Source organism: Ambystoma mexicanum, chromosome 8, assembly GCF_040938575.1.
Source record: "Ambystoma mexicanum isolate Mex_15411 chromosome 8, UKY_AmexF1_1, whole genome shotgun sequence".
Lineage (NCBI taxonomy): Eukaryota > Metazoa > Chordata > Amphibia > Caudata > Ambystomatidae > Ambystoma > Ambystoma mexicanum.
This window is the reverse complement of record NC_090929.1, coordinates 884539730-884556323: the sequence shown is the minus strand read 5'-3', so window position 1 is coordinate 884556323 and position 16594 is coordinate 884539730. Positions and strand designations below refer to the sequence as shown.

General features: G+C 39.8%; 1 protein-coding gene across 6 annotated transcripts in view; it reads left to right on the top strand.

The window, feature by feature from the left end:
• The window catches only part of GRID1 (glutamate ionotropic receptor delta type subunit 1), a 3001620-nt gene that overhangs the window by 1962197 nt on the left and 1022829 nt on the right, over positions 1 to 16594 (top strand). The gene's annotated exons all lie outside the window — the stretch shown is intronic.

Sequence of the window (16594 nt, the reverse complement as noted above, 5' to 3'; positions counted from 1 at the left end):
TCCATGCACAAACATGAAGCACATTGGAAAATCCTAAAGGTTGTGACTGTAATATCTTCAAACAGCCCCCAGTGCCCTAATTATGCCATCAGATGCCTGGTATTGGCAACTTATGGCAAGGTATAACACCAAAAGAACAGCTACTGCCAGAATATGTTATAAGTCAAATGTTCAAATAAGGTGTAACATTGCACTTCCAAATAGACAAATAAATGTGCAGTCATGCAGAGAATCTTTGAGTGGCTTGTCACACGAGTGACCATTTCACTGGAGATCTACTGTTACAGTTTTGCCTGTTATTATGTAATTTACATCCTATGACAAAAGTCGTATTTTAGATCTTCTTTTAAATGTTCTGTATTCATTATTCATAAATCAATATCTCAGTAAGCAAGAGGAGTAAACGAATCGTACTGTCGCTCTTCAACCTACCTACTAAATTGGTATGTCTGTGCGTGTGTTTCCTGAACTCACCTGTATAGTTATTCATTGTTGTGTTGTGTGCAGTGTCACAGATAGCTTCATGGAAGTGCTATCCAGTATTTATATACACAGCTGAAACAATTATATAATTAATCGAATATTTTTTTTACTAGAACGTTATTGATAGCAATTCACCCCTATGTCAGCAACGCAATCTAGTAGAAGCAATGTGTAAATAGACACATGTAAGTAATTCAACCTTAAATACCCTTAGACGACAACGAAGGATAAAAGAGGTTAACTACAGCTAAACGGAGGATATCGCAACTAGCGCCATTGAATGGCATTTGGATTCTGAGACATTACTCTATACTTACACTACAATTAAACAACAGGGCCTGGTTCATGGATTTTTTGGCGTGGTGAAAAGTGACTTTGATCTGCCAACAAATACCCTGATTCGCAGAGCAGTGCAAAGTGTATTTTTGCAATGCAACGTCACTTTGCACTGCAAAGTACAATTTGCAGTGTGCTAAATGTGTCTAATTCACAGTGCAAAGAGTACTTTTGCAGTGCAAAGTGACTTTGCACTGCAAAAATACACTTTGCACCTCTCTGTGAATCATGGTGTTTTGTTGGCAGTGCAAAGTCACTTTGCACCAGTGCAAAGGTACTAAAAATGGCCATGAATCGGACCCAAAGTCTCAATTGATCCCATAGAACGGCCACATTTGTGGTAGTTCCCAAAGTTATTTGCATATAAGCTTCCAATTCCAGGTCATGCTGAAAGGAGTAGAATGGTAACATTGGAGTGCTCCTAGGATAGACAACGCTAGGATAACTTTCCTAAAAGTGTCCTGCGAAGAAAATATGTGTACATCAATTTGAGGGTTATGATTAGTCATCTTGCCCCCTCTAAATGCACTGGAATGTCCCCTCTGTCCCCGCAAATCTCCATTTCCTCCCTTGGCACCCAAAGTTAAATGTACAGTTGTTCTTTATCTCCCATGAAAAAGCACACATATATATATATATATATATATATATATATATATATATATATATATATATATATATATATATATATATATATATATATATATATATATATATATATATACAAGATATATAACATGCCCACTTCCCTGCAGGTGGAGTTAGGCCCCATTAGAGGTTTGGGTATTATTGTTTACCATTGGGTAATCTATTGACAGGAGCAAAACACCCGTAATGTTGGTGATTCAGAGAATCATCCAGCATGCTTAGTCAGCACTGACGTTACTGCAGAACAAATAGAGGTTACATCAAACAACATTGCTTGGGTACTCCCACCACCAGCAGGACCAAACAAATCGAAAATTGCACTTTTTGCTAGCTACATCTAAAAGCAATCAGTAACAGGTTGCAATGGTGAAGTGTTGGTCAAGATTAATTCCTGTTGTGATATCTGCACCTCCAAAGGAAATGAGTTAAAATGTCTGTCCGCCTTCACCATATTTTTATAAAGCAGGAGGTCGCCAGGTCCCTTCACTATTTATTTCTATGTAGAAAAAAAAACAAAAAAAAACAATGAATCTACTTGCCTATGAATATTTGTTGCCTGGCTTCGTATTTCTGGAGGTTTCTGCCAAGTGGCGAATGATGTTCCTGGTTCTGTGGAAAACTATTCCCACATTGGCGCACAATGCAGCACTACAGCCATGTGTGTTGGTGACAAGCCACCACGGTGAACCTTGCTCATGGCTGCATTTAAAGTTTATTGACCTCCTAAAGAAAAGTAGGCACTGTTAATTATTTGATTTAACCTCAAACTAGTTACTTTTATTTTTATAATTCCACCATATATCATAAATTGTGTTTTGGTTACTCTGTATCCAGTGCATACACATCTTTGGAAGAAAGTAACTTGTCAGAATCTTGAACAGCTAATTTCAAGTTTATTCTTCACAGTTATTCATACTTTAAGCAAGATAAACCTCTTCTCCTCAATGAATTCTTTAGGTGGGCAACATATATCAGTATATGGATTTACCCCACCTGGGGCTTGAAAACTACAAGATGTTTCAGAAAGTACTTCACTGCGGACTTGACTGAAATAAAATTGAATCCCAAGACTAAGGAGGGCCAGTGGGCCTGGTATATTGCATACATGATAGAGCAGCACATACCATTAAGGAAACTGTCTAAATTGTACCATTCAGTTAATCACTTAGACCTCACAGGCTCTTCTGGATAGTTGTTATGCTTGCTTTCAATACTTTCTAAATTTGTTACTCAAAGACATCTTTGATTTACAAAAATGCAATTATTGTATATGAACATTTTTGTATCCCAGGCAACCAAAACCTGTAAAAGGTCTTGAACATACCATTGTTCCTACATTGAGGGATGTATTCACCTGCATCGTAGCTATGTACACTTTTATTGAAAAAGTTCAGCATATATTTAATTGACCCTGAACATATCGGGAAAATATTACATTCACAAAAGGACACCAAATTATGGAAAATCAAACCATCTTGGAGCCATTTCAGGCAGAATTTCACCCTATACAAATCAGGGAGACAGTGTGGGCCTCATTACGAGGGGTTATCACTGACCTCGTAACATCATTACCGCCACCTGATATCTGTAAGGATATTTGGCGTGTTACAGTACACAGTACAGCAATACTGCACAAGTAGCACAATTTTTTTTTGCAGCACCACCACTTTGCAGCACCACCACCACAAGGGTGCGGTGTATTGCTATATGGGTTAGCAGATTAACAAGGAAAGACAGGCTATTCAGTCAAAAAACGATTTTAACATATAAGATGCAAAGCTATTTTTACAGTTAAAAGCACACGTGTTCATTTAAAAATGCACACTATATTTTCACCTGAAATGCCTATATTGCTAGAGACACATTTGAAAATTAACAGCTAATCTATTAACAATTAACCTGACTAATAAAACCTTATTTTAATATAACCCACTAATAAAATGTGTTCTCTACTGCAGAATTAGGCATAATCTGAAAACCAGTTAAATGAGTGTGCAGATTTTTTTTTCTTCTCTTCTCTGCCTGATTATCCGTGTTGTTGTGCACAGTAACTGCAGGAGGAAGGAAATCAGATTTGCAACAATTGCAAATGTATAAGCGAAGCTATTGTTGAAGGGTAGGAGGATGAGAGATGATGGATTTCATTGGAACACGTCATAAAGAGGGCTGAGAGGAAAGTTTTAGTGGGCAGTATCAGGGAAAAAGACAGGCAGACATCTTTCTGCACTACTGGGGAGAAGACCTGGCTGTGGGGGTGTCCTGCTGCAGTCGAGACTGGGGAAAGCTGAAAGAATTACCTTTCCACTGGCAGAGGCAGTCCTATCTGAAAAAGCTGAGAATTCCAGGCAATGACCCCGGCTTGAGAAGGCAAGCGTTCCTTTTTGTTGGAGTTAAGCCAAGAGAGCCACATTCACAGAGAGAAGCCTCTGAACAGATAAGGTAATTACCTAACTGGGGGAGCTGTGTGTGTGCACGAAAGTATGCAGTCAGTGTAGAAAAATGAAAGTCCCGTGCGTGTCTTAATCAAGTGCTAATGTTGCAATTTAAGTTCTGTTCTCCGCCACTATAATTGCAGTGTGTCATTGAAAATGCTTTGATTGTTCCATTTTATTGCTGTAAAGAATGAGATCATGTCTAAATGCAAATTTTATAATACAGAAAATATTTGAAAACAGACGGGTGGTTTATTTTCTATTTACCATTACAATGCCAATGATGTGGGGAGATTTATAAACAGTGCAATGGTCATTTTAAGACAGATGTGTGTATGTCAGAATCAGTATGAATAATTGTGAGTGACTGTAGTATAACTTGTTGGAGGTACATGAGCCAACGGGAAGAGAGACTCTCTGAACATAGCTCCCTACCGTATATAAGGTAGTGGAAATTACCACAAGACTACCACATATAGCTCTCTGTCGTAAATAAGTCAGTGAGTTTGCCCATGGTGGCGCACCAACACTATCACTGGAAATTGTGGTATCTCTAGAATGCAGGTCTGAGGTCTCTCTAGTGATCACACGAAAAATCTAAGCGAAGATAAGGGATTCTGGACATTGGGGCCACAAATAAAACAAGGGAATTATGCTCACCAAAATACCACCAACCACGTATACCAAATATGCAGGTCTGGGTGCTGAAATAATGCATGTCCATTGTATTATTGTTGCACATGGCCAAATCTGAATACAAAGAGTGATTATTGCTAAGTTATTTCTCGGCGGTAATAAAATACCGTCAGGCCCCAAATCTCCACAAAATACCCTACATATTTATGGTGCGTTGCAGGCCGGGAAAGTGATCATAGAGTACCTACTGGGCGTGGCAAGCGTGTCTCACACTGCCATTTGCACATTAAAGGGAACCCATTTTATAATAGCAGTGTACCACTAAAAACGAATTTCAGAATGTCACAAAGGGAAACCACATTCTCAGATCTTGTGCAATATTTAGAGGCAAAGTTATTTGCACATGGGAATTGGTCTTCGAACAGTACCTTAGAATGGAGTAACCGCATTCAGGGTGAGGTGCAGAAAGAAAAACTAGACAATATTTTTGCAGAAGGCAGCATAATTCAGGTCTGCCTTACAAGATTATTGAATGCAGCCGATAAAAGTGCAGAGAAAGACTGTTTAATACGGCTATGCGGCAAAATATGGTTTATTTTAAACAAGTCCCTGCGAATGCAAGAGAATGATACTCAGCTAATTAACAGGTTAAAGACTGAATTAGATGGGGCAAGTAAAAATCAAGAAATGTTGAGAGCAGAATTGGATGTATGCCAAAAAGACATGCAATTAAAATGCAGAGACTTTGATACTCAGTTATCCAAAAGCAAGAAACAATTTGAAGATAGTGAGCAAGAATTGACACACTTAAAAGCCTTAGTGGATCACATTAGGCAGGATAAAGATGAGGTTGTTTCAGAAATGCAGATTTTACAAAAAGAACATTGCGAAAAAGAAGGTGATCTCCAGAGTGTAGAACAAGAAATGATTAAAATGATCCAAGAAAGAGACAAGAGAAATAAAGAGTTCAATGAATGCCAAATGCAAATGTGCGATATGCAGGAGGCAATTAATAAAATGAGTGATGAAAATAATTATTTGCATGATGAAGCCAACAGACTCCTTAAAAAGTGTAAGGACTTAGAACAGCAAATGTGCATTCCCAGGTCCCAGGAGAGGCGGCAGGGTACCACATTCAATGGAGTGGAGGTGAATTCTAGCTCTGCCCAAAGAGCTAGTGCCCCAGTGACAGGACCGGTGACTGAACTTGGTTGCAGCGCCCTTGGGGGATTTGATACTCCCATTGGGGGCAGCCACCAATCTCATACACCTGAAAACAGGATTGAATCACAAAATAGTGCAATTCCATGCATTGCAACAAGTAGCCCCATAAAAATAATGAAATCCATTAAAGCCCTGATCAAACCATTTAAAAAGGGAGGTGAATGCTGCATTGAGGATCACTTAGAAGCGGTGCATGACATTTTTAAAGCGCTCCAGATACCTAAGGAACAGTACAGACAATATTTTCATTTAACTTTAGATGCCCCGACGGCCAGCATCATAAGGGGATTAAATGAACAGCAGAATATGACATGGCTGGAGTTTGAAAAAGAAATTAGGCGTCATTTTTCTCCTTTTCAGTCATTGCAAGAGGCAAAGAAAGTCGCGTACACTATTACTGCTGGACCTAATACATCACCTCGCCAATTTTTACAAGACTTAAAAAGAGCATTCTCTCGCTTTGATGTATCTTTTGACTCAAATTCCAATGAGTTTAAAACCGCATACTTCTATGGGCTACAGAAAGACATCATATCCCAATTGGTCCGTGAATTTGACCGTGACAAGTCCCTTGAATGGATTGTACATCAAAGCACCAAGCTATATGAGGTACTCTATTGTCAGGGTAGAGAAAGTGATAAAATGAAAGATACCAGGCCTAAATCTAAAGAACCCTCAGCCACAGTAATGGAAATCAGGTCAGCCAAAATGTCCCTTGAGTCTGCTCAAAGCCAAGGTAAAAATAATGTGACACCTGAACAAAGGGGTAATCAACAAAGATCGCCATTTCCTGTACCAATGTTCCAATCACATGATCCTAGTAATAGAGAGAGCTACATCAGCCCTAGATATTTAGGAGATAGACCCCGGGTAAGATACCGGTCTGATATGGCAGGTATGAACAATAATCAGAGACAAAATCAAGATCAAAGAAATGATGGTCCCTACCAGTCATTGGGGACACAGAGCAGATTTGATCCCAGCACCATGATATATGGTAATCAGGATAGGCCCCGATATGTGGATCGATTTACTGATAATGGAAATCAATATAGGGGCCAGTACCCACAATCTGAGAGACAGGACATGAAGCAAAACGTGAACTACAGTCCACGCCAGTACAATGATTCCCCACCAGGGGACTATAATCAAAGGATGGGTGCAACCCGCTCCCCTCCACAAATGAATCAAGAGTTCAGAAACCATCCCAACCGGTATCAATCACCTGAGAGGTATCAGAATAGATCCAATCAGGGGGAAAACAACCAATATCGACCTAGGCCACAGAAAGAGGATCCTAGAGAGGTGGAAAGGTTCCAATGCCTTGAGGCCCAAGTGAAAATGTTAGCTGAGCAAATAGGAAAGCTCTATACAGCGCAAAAACAACCTTCCAAAGAGGGGGCTGATGGCCATAGCAATGACCGGGGGGCTTCCGAAAAGTGACTAAGTACTCATGATAACTGCAGTGCCAAAATGACAGATTGCTCTGATATAACTTTGCATAACGACTCTGAGATGACTAATGGATTAAAAATGAAAGTACCAGTAAATGAAATTGTGATGGAAAGTGTAAATACTTCTAAAAAAGAGGTACGGTTTAACTTAGAGCTAAATAAAACAGTAAAGATTTGCACAAATGAAAAAGAAACATTAGGAATTCCAAAAGAACAAAGGGACAGATTTAAGAAAAATGACTCATGCATGGGGAATACCAGTGAACAGGGAGTAAGTGGGGATGCCATAGCTCCTTCCCTGGGCAAGCAAAACAATGACCAAACACAGACAGAAAAAGGAAATACTCACAAGGAGGGTACAAGTCAATCACCTGAAAAATTCTTTGAGCCACATATTTTTGAAGAGGCTGAAAGGGCTGGTATTACACTAAATGATCACAAATGCACAGAATTAAAAAATGACAAATTGCTGAATGATGTTGTGACACATGTTCAATTGGAAGGTTGTAATGTGGTCTCTGATGTTACCCAGATGGATGGGCGAACGGTGGCCACACTCCAAAAAACCTCTGAACATGGAGAAATGAATAAAATACCTCGCACAGAAATGGGTAAAAAGGAGGGAAAAATGTCTTTTCATTTACCAATGTGCTTAGCCAAAAGTGAAAAAGACCTGAGAAAGGTGAGCCCTGAAATCAGTAAGAATTCACATTTCTTATGTGTATTAGAGGAAGTTGAGGACAGATATTATGCACCCATCACTGTAGAAGAAAAATGCCACACCTTTGCTATGATTGACACTGGCGCACAGGCCACAATTATGTCCAAGGAGCTGGTAAAGAGTATCAATGAAGGGAGGCCTCCACAGAGTCAGATCACAGTGAAGGCAAATCAAGGCCCAGTGCATAACTTTAATGGGGAGGAGGTGCCCATCATAGGTGTAACTGAGGTTGACATAAAAATAGGAAAGCACAGAATGAAACAAGAGGTATTGATCACATCTATTTGTGAAATTCCATTTCTGATGGGGACAGATTGCCTGAAAAGATTGTCTCCTCTCATAGATGGGGTGAATGGAGTGCTGTGGTCCTTAACCAAAAAACCATTGAGGCCTAAGAAACTAAAATCACAAAACAGCAATATAAAAGAATGTCACACCGTTGCCAAAACAAATGATGCTGTGGAGGTATATCTCCAGAATAGCTGCATACCTAGTGTCACTGTTATATTAATGTGTCAAGACAAAGATCAGAGCGACAATGAAAAACTACCTGTACAAATATACTTGGACCCAAGGAAAGATTGGCAGACTGCTATAGATGAACACACATTACGTTTTTACTTAAAAGAGAATACATGCAAACAGAATATTGTTCATAAAACAGATTCAGAAAAACACATTACCACTCTGGCAGAGATACACATGGAAGATGAGCAACCATGGGTTCACGCTGGTATAAATGATTATCTTAAAACAATAAAAGCCACTTTAGCGCTTGAACATGAAAGGAGTTTCATTAATGAGAAATTGTTGCAAAAAATTATGGAGAGGGAAGAAATCCCGAAATTTAGGATTAAAAACCAATATGTTTCTGGGTTGGACAGTCCAGACTTTGAAAACCGAATTACAGGCAGATGCATGCTTAAAATTAGCATTGGGCAGAAAACAATTTACCATAATGTATGGATAGTGAATGGAGCACAAAATGAATTTTACATGGGCAATGACATCATGCACAGAATGTGTATGGTGTTAGATTTCCTTAATCAAAAAATATGGTCACGCCTAGGTGGGCCGGCGCCTGAATTTGAAGACAAAAGAAGGGCTTATCATTGTGCACAACTAGTTCCTTATGCAGTCGAATTACAAATGAGGAAAAATACTATTGTTCCTGCATTTACAAAACAGTTTGCAATAACACTGCAATGCAAAAATGGACAGCAGATGAAAGGCTCTGATGCATTTGTATGCCTGAATGAATCCATAAAACAGCAAGGCCTGGATTATGAATACATTCCATTGGTAGACATTGGTGAGGGATCTGTAAAAATCATGGTAAATAATAAAGGTTGTCAGGACGTTCATTTAGAGGAAAACTCCCCATTAGGAATGGCCATACAAAAATCACATTATACGGCAGATTTAAATAACATGGTGATTGGGAATATTCCTGAAAAATATGTAGATGCCAAGGGCGAGTTGCCAGAACACCTGGACTCTCAGCCCAAAGGAATATTTAAAATTCATTCTGTGTATCCTTATGATTCAAATGAGACAGTGTGCTGCCATCAAGAGGATTGCATAATATTTAATTTAAATGAAAATGAAACAGGAAATCAGCCCATTGAAGTGGAAGCTGATATGCCAAAATATTTGAAAGTGGCAGCCCTACAAAAAGACACAGCCACACAGTTAGAGGAAAGCGCTGAGATTCCTTTACCAGAAGAGTTTCCAGAATTTTCCAGAATGGTAGAAGAGCAGATCTCCTTAGCGGATGCATGTAACAGCGATGAGGATCGACGCAATCTGAGGGAAATATTTATGGAGTTTAAGGATGTATTTGCAAAAGATGCTTATGATTGTGGTTTAACTGATTTACATGTGGCCACACTACCAGAAGGTTGTAGCAGAAATCCAGTGTTTGTACGCCAGTATAGACTACCGCTGGCATGTTTAGAATCATTGGCAGAGATTATTAAAAATTTGGAATCACGGGGAATAATTAGGCCCATTCATAGCACATCCAATACGCCTATTTTAGGTGTGTTAAAGCCAAATGGTCAATGGCGGCTGTGTGCAGACTTAAGAGAGTTAAATAAAAGAGTACCAGTATCTAGATGGCCACTACCATTCATTGATCAGGGCCTAACTCAGATACATGGTTCAAATGTATTTACCACGTTAGATCTCACATCTGGATATTGGTGTGTGCCATTGGCAGAGGAGATACAACACCTATTTTCCTTTACATTTGACAGGACTCAATATGCCTGGCTTAGAGCTCCGTTCGGGTACATCAATAGTGGGAGTGAATTTGGCATATTTTTGAGAAAGGCCATGCCGGATGCAGCGGAAAGAGGGACAATAGTTTATGTGGATGATGTCTTGATAAAAAATGAAAACCTTAAAAGCCATTTTGATGAAATAAGACATGTGCTTGGCCAATTGCAGAAAGCAGGCGCCAAAGTATCTTTGCAAAAAGCACAATGGTGCAAGAAAAAAGTGAACTTTCTAGGGCATGAAGTGACTGAACATGGGCTAAATCCACAAAGGAAGAAAATAGAGGCCATACAAAGATTAAAAGATCCTAAAAATGTGAAAGGAGTAAAAAGTTTATTAGGGATGACAGGCTATAACAGAAAGTTCATTGAGAATTATGCAGAAATCACTCAACCATTGACTAAACTGCTTAAACTAAATACTCCCTGGAGATGGGAAAGAGAGCAGTCTGATGCAGTGGCTAGATTGAAGGAATGTCTTGTAAAGGCACCATGTTTAGCATACCCCATAAAGGACAGGGATTTCTTTATAGAAATAGGCTTTTCTGAACATTGTATGTCAGCAGTGTTATCACAAAAACACGATTTGAATCACAAAACCATTGCATATGCAAGTAAGGCATTTTCCCAAGTTGAAATGAAATTTAATGAATGCGAAAAGGCCCTATTAACCACTGTGTGGGCGCTACAACATTTCCGCCCCATTGTTCAGGGAGAAAAGGTGATTATTGAAACAAATCATCAACCTTTGCAATTTTTAGAGAGTAAAAGAATTAGATCAGGCAATGTAGCGCAATCCAGAATCACTTCATGGACACTGGCATTACAAGGTTTTCCCGTAGAAGTAAGATATGGACAAAATAAAAAGAGCCCAATTGCTCAAGGGTTAGCTGACTTACATGACTGTGCAGCTGAACAAATAACAAATGAAATGGATGTGGAAGCTAGTTTACAGGAATTTGAACAATCACCACACAAAGCTTTTGATGAAAAAACATGCAAGGATTTGCCAACTGTATATGTGGATGGTTGTGCTTTTCACATTGAAAATGACAGTAATAAACAATTAGTGGCAGGAATAGGAAATGTCTGGTTGAAATGTGAAGGCGTTCCTAGTATAGGGATGAGGATTGGAGATAGGAGCAGTCAGGTGGCGGAATTGGCAGCCATCTATAAAGCAATTGCTACTGCAGTTGATAAAAAGTTCAGTGAAATTGTCCTGGTGACTGATTCTGACTATGCACGGAATAGCTTTGTGGAATATTTGCCTGGTTGGAAAGCAAGAGGCATGGTTACATACAACAAAAAGCCACTTAAACATGGAAAAATGATACAAGCCATAGACAAATTGGTGTCAGAAAATAATTTAACAATATACTGGAGAAAAATTCGTGGGCATTTAAAAACACCAGGAGAGGATAAGGAGGGAAATGATAAGGCAGACCATCTGGCTAAGATTGGGGCTGTGATGGGAGAATTGCTACCTATTGATTATTTAATGGGTGAAATACAAATTGATGCAGTCACACGTTCTAAAGCACCAAAGGAGGTAGATCAACCGGTGGTGCAGTGGAGTCATGACACGCCAGACCAAGATTTGATTGAGGCACAAAAGAATGATCAAATTTTAGGAATCTATTATAATCATTTGATAGATCCTGAACAAAATCCGTTAACAGAAAATGATTGTATGGGAAAAGAAGAGTTGAGGGTGTTATTAAAGAACAAAACACGAATTAGATTACAGGATGGACTCATGATTAGAGAGTCCATAACAGGGCAAATACAGTGGGTAGTACCCCTTTCATTCAGAGGACTAATGCTACACCATGCACACGATGCCATAACTGCAGGTCATAGAGGCTCACAAAAGACATTAGAAATACTAAAAGATTATGCTTACTGGCCACATATGTCCCAAGATGTGGAATTATATACTAGAGGATGTCTAGTATGCGCCCAATTTAAACCTGCTTCACCAATGCATAGAGCACCATTGATGAAAAGAGGCCTAACTCTCCCATGGTCAGATTTGCAAATAGACTATGTAGGTCCTTTAAAAAGGTCGAGCAGGGGACACCGTTATATTTTGAGTGTGGTATGTTTGATGTCAAAGTGGATTGAGTGCATTCCTGCACCAGATTGTAGTGCGCAAACAGCAGCCACATTGCTGGTGAACCATGTGTTCTCAAGGTTTGGGTTGCCACAAAGAATTGAGTCAGACAGAGGAAGTCATTTCACAAGTACTCTAATGAGTAAGGTATGGCAAATACTAGGTGTGAAAAGGAAACTACATATCGCATATCGGGCGGCGTCTTCAGGTACAGTTGAAAGAAGCAATAGGTCTGTTGTGGACATTTTAAAGAAATTTGTGGCAGAAGCAGGTTCCAGCTGGGATTTGCGTTTACCATTGGTTTTGATGGCAATCAGGTCGACTCCTGCCAAAGCAACAGGTGTTAGCCCCCATGAGGTCTTAACAGGTAGGAAAATGGTGTTACCACAACACCTACTATACAGAACACATGAGCAAACTCTAGTGAGTGCATCCACAGTTCATGAATATATTGATGAACTGAGGAGGCATTTGCAACATGCATTTGCTTTTGTGCAGAGAAATCTGGAAAGAGCTGCTGACAGTGCTAAGTCATATTATGACAAAAAGACATCAGTAAAGGAATACAATGTAGGGGATCAGGTGTACAAGTTTCATTTTGGAAAAAGTAAACAGAAAAATTCTAAATTTCTGGCAGCCTGGCAGGGGCCATTTCGAATTATAGATAAAGTATCTCCTGTAGTGTATAAAATTTTGAAAAATGAAGGTGAAACAGCAATAGAGCAGTTTGTCCATGTAAATCAAATCAAACCATGCCATCCCAGACATGAGATCAGGCAGCTTGAGCATGTGGAAACGGATAGAGTCCCTTGAGAAAATAAATGGGTGTGATCAGGAGGCAGTGACAAAGAAGTTAAAAAAAAGTTGATTGTAATGATGGCACATAAACACTGTAATATATGTGAAAATATATAATATAAATAAATAAATAAATAAATAAATAAATGCACATATAACGGAAGCTCGTGGTTGGTGTGCAGAGAGAAAGTGTATTAAATATTGAATGCTGTTTTATATGTGTTTGTTTTCTTTTAACTTGTGTTTAATTTCAGAAAAAAGAAAAAAAAAAACGAAGTATTTTTACCAAGCATGTTTTATTTTTGGCAAAAGGATGAAGTTAGTATTGTGCTATGTACTTAATCTGTTTATTTTCTATTTTGATTTAGACAATTAACATTATTTGGTCGGAGGTTCCGGGATCAGAGGCCACGGGAGACGATGGAGTCCTGGAGTCCCTTGGATGAAGACCAAAAGATGCCTGCCTCCAGGTGGAGGTGAAGACAAAATAACCGGAATGCCAAAAGAGATGAATACTGTGGATTCAAGATTGCCAAGATGAAAGAGTACTCGAATGAACCGAATAACATCGCTGGTCGGGACATACCAAAAGAGACAAAGCAAAAGTTCCGGCATATGAAGTTCCACGTATTTATTATTTTAATTATTTATTTTAACTTGTTATATTACTTATTTGTTTTAGTTAGTTGTTTTATTTCATTGTTTTTAATTGACTTGGAAAATTTAAACTTAAAGTAATGCCACTTCCACCGAGAAGGCAAATGTGGAACATTTTATGAACTGATGGACTCAGATGAAATGTTGATTGAAAATTTTCATTGATGCACATGAATATTCATTTTGTTGGATTGCTATATTGTAAAAAAAAATAGAACAAGTTGTTTTTAGGAATTGGCTTGGATTATAGCCAAGTTCTAAAAACAAAAGGAGGGTATATGTAAGGATATTTGGCGTGTTACAGTACACAGTACAGCAATACTGCACAAGTAGCACAATTTTTTTTTGCAGCACCACCACTTTGCAGCACCACCACCACAAGGGTGCGGTGTATTGCTATATGGGTTAGCAGATTAACAAGGAAAGACAGGCTATTCAGTCAAAAAACGATTTTAACATATAAGATGCAAAGCTATTTTTACAGTTAAAAGCACACGTGTTCATTTAAAAATGCACACTATATTTTCACCTGAAATGCCTATATTGCTAGAGACACATTTGAAAATTAACAGCTAATCTATTAACAATTAACCTGACTAATAAAACCTTATTTTAATATAACCCACTAATAAAATGTGTTCTCTACTGCAGAATTAGGCATAATCTGAAAACCAGTTAAATGAGTGTGCAGATTTTTTTTTCTTCTCTTCTCTGCCTGATTATCCGTGTTGTTGTGCACAGTAACTGCAGGAGGAAGGAAATCAGATTTGCAACAATTGCAAATGTATAAGCGAAGCTATTGTTGAAGGGTAGGAGGATGAGAGATGATGGATTTCATTGGAACACGTCATAAAGAGGGCTGAGAGGAAAGTTTTAGTGGGCAGTATCAGGGAAAAAGACAGGCAGACATCTTTCTGCACTACTGGGGAGAAGACCTGGCTGTGGGGGTGTCCTGCTGCAGTCGAGACTGGGGAAAGCTGAAAGAATTACCTTTCCACTGGCAGAGGCAGTCCTATCTGAAAAAGCTGAGAATTCCAGGCAATGACCCCGGCTTGAGAAGGCAAGCGTTCCTTTTTGTTGGAGTTAAGCCAAGAGAGCCACATTCACAGAGAGAAGCCTCTGAACAGATAAGGTAATTACCTAACTGGGGGAGCTGTGTGTGTGCACGAAAGTATGCAGTCAGTGTAGAAAAATGAAAGTCCCGTGCGTGTCTTAATCAAGTGCTAATGTTGCAATTTAAGTTCTGTTCTCCGCCACTATAATTGCAGTGTGTCATTGAAAATGCTTTGATTGTTCCATTTTATTGCTGTAAAGAATGAGATCATGTCTAAATGCAAATTTTATAATACAGAAAATATTTGAAAACAGACGGGTGGTTTATTTTCTATTTACCATTACAATGCCAATGATGTGGGGAGATTTTTAAACAGTGCAATGGTCATTTTAAGACAGATGTGTGTATGTCAGAATCAGTATGAATAATTGTGAGTGACTGTAGTATAACTTGTTGGAGGTACATGAGCCAACGGGAAGAGAGACTCTCTGAACATAGCTCCCTACCGTATATAAGGTAGTGGAAATTACCACAAGACTACCACATATAGCTCTCTGTCGTAAATAAGTCAGTGAGTTTGCCCATGGTGGCGCACCAACACTATCACTGGAAATTGTGGTATCTCTAGAATGCAGGTCTGAGGTCTCTCTAGTGATCACACGAAAAATCTAAGCGAAGATAAGGGATTCTGGACATTGGGGCCACAAATAAAACAAGGGAATTATGCTCACCAAAATACCACCAACCACGTATACCAAATATGCAGGTCTGGGTGCTGAAATAATGCATGTCCATTGTATTATTGTTGCACATGGCCAAATCTGAATACAAAGAGTGATTATTGCTAAGTTATTTCTCGGCGGTAATAAAATACCGTCAGGCCCCAAATCTCCACAAAATACCCTACATATCCCGGTGCCACCCGGATATTACAGGTTGGTGACAGGCCGGGATATCAAGCTGTGGAAACTGTAAGTCTCATAGGACTCATCGGGAATGGGGTCATGGAAGCACCGGCACTGTTGCAAACGGTGCCGGTGCTTCCGTGAAAATCATGCGTGCAGGGGCCAGTACTCCTGGGCCCCTGCAGGCAATCTCCTAGCTCAACAGTCCTGAAAGGGTGCCAGTACTTTAATACCAGTACCATTATTTCCGGACCGCCAGACTTGGAATGAGGCATCTGTGTTTCCACCAGTGCTTTAAGTGGGCCGGGGCCTGCCGGGGCCGGGCCCCGCCAGTCTCCAAAAAGTGGGGCTGAGCCGGGGCCCTGCCGGGGCCCCCGGTCCCACCACGCCATGGCAGGACGCATTATCCCGCCACGGCCGCAGCCGCGACGGGAGATGCGCCCGCCAGTGTAGGACAGAAGTGCCAGCCAGCCACAGCGTCGCTGAGGCTGGCTGGCACTTCTGTCAGTCACTGTAACTTCCCTGATGACCCCCCATCTGAGGGGTCATCAGGGAAGTTACAGTTCCTTTGTTGGCCATCGCCAGGTCACTGACCCTCTTTGAACCTGCAGGCTCCATGATTTAATATGTAGATTAAATCACGGAGCCCGCGGGTTCCCAGAGGGTGAAAGACACCTTGGGCTCTGTGATCTCTGCTCAGAGCAGCGATCACTGAGCCCGAGGTGCCCGTCTCCTTTGGCAAATCTTTATAAAAGATGCCTTGAAATGTGTACGTTTCAAGCCATCTTTTATAAACGTAGAAATATGTCTACGTTTATAACAGACGGCTTGAAACGTACCCAATTCAAGGCATC